The sequence below is a fragment of the Mandrillus leucophaeus genome, unplaced genomic scaffold (assembly GCF_000951045.1).
Source record: "Mandrillus leucophaeus isolate KB7577 unplaced genomic scaffold, Mleu.le_1.0 Scaffold1802, whole genome shotgun sequence".
Classification (NCBI taxonomy): domain Eukaryota; kingdom Metazoa; phylum Chordata; class Mammalia; order Primates; family Cercopithecidae; genus Mandrillus; species Mandrillus leucophaeus.
The window spans coordinates 29,446-30,620 of NW_012101813.1; the positions used below are offsets into that span (position 1 = coordinate 29,446).

At 34.6% G+C, this 1,175-nt stretch overlaps 1 pseudogene across 1 annotated transcript in view; it reads right to left on the reverse strand.

The window, feature by feature from the left end:
• The window catches only part of LOC105537896, a 48,476-nt pseudogene that overhangs the window by 15,050 nt on the left and 32,251 nt on the right, over window positions 1–1,175 (reverse strand). The window lies entirely within an intron of this gene.

Consider the following 1,175-nt stretch of genomic DNA (forward strand, 5'->3'; position numbering starts at 1 on the left):
CACACCGCGGCCTATCACGGGGAGGGGGCAGGGGGGAGGGATTGCATTGGGAGTTATACCTGATGTAAATGACGAGTTGATGGGTGCTGATGAGTTGATGGGTGCAGCACGCCAACATGGCACAGGTATACATATGTAACAAACCTGCACGTTATCCACATGTACCCTAGAACTTAAAGTATAAAAGAAAAAAAAAAGATATATCTTCCTATTTACTAAAATTCACTATCAGAAGTATGTTTTCTAGATTTATGCTTTAAAGTAAGCTTAGATTAGTGAAAACACTTTGGCACAGATGATTGTTTTCTATGAAGCCTATAATAAACTAATTGATATATAACTGGCAAAAAAAAAAAAAAGAAACTATAAATATATGTTGAGGAATTTGAACTTTAGTGCAAAAATAGAAAACAAAATGAAATTGATGATATATTCAAGTTGTGTATTTCCACTGGAGATGGCATTGCCCCTAAGGTTGTAGAAATTAATTCTTCGGGGTGTGAACAACTCTCAGATATTACAATAGTTTGTGGTCCTCCAAAGCTCAATTCTTACGTAATCTTATTCTCTAGTGTTCATTTTCCTTACTGAATTTTCTTGTGTATCACACAAGACATACTGACATTGAATTCAGTAGAAACAGACAAAATACATGCACAATCAGTGTTATAAATCTATGGTGAATAGATGGCTTACTGGAGGACTTTCTTTCCATCATTTGCTGTGATTGCCTTTCTTCCAGATGTTGCTTATGTTTGAGCTTCAAGGATTCTGAGTATTAGGTAGACTTTGAGAATTAAATACAAATAATGTATACGTTATTATTTAATTCTAAATATTTTCAACACATCAACAGTTAATGTCAAATGCTGAAAAGAAGAAAATGTTGACAATCTCTGGATGAATATGTAGCAGCTAGTGAAATTAAAAATTAGTTTATTTTTTAAAGCAAAATTAAAAGTTAGGTATACGAAAAATAAAACTTAAGAAAATAATTTCATTTTTTACCTTTAAGAAATTTATGAACATAGCCAGGTACGGTGGCTCAAGCCTGTAATCCCAGCACTTTGGGAGGCTGAGATGGGTGGATCACGAGGTCAGGAGATCGAGACCATCCTGGCTAACACGGTGAAACTCCGTCTCTACTAAAAAATACAAAAAAAAACTAGCCAGGC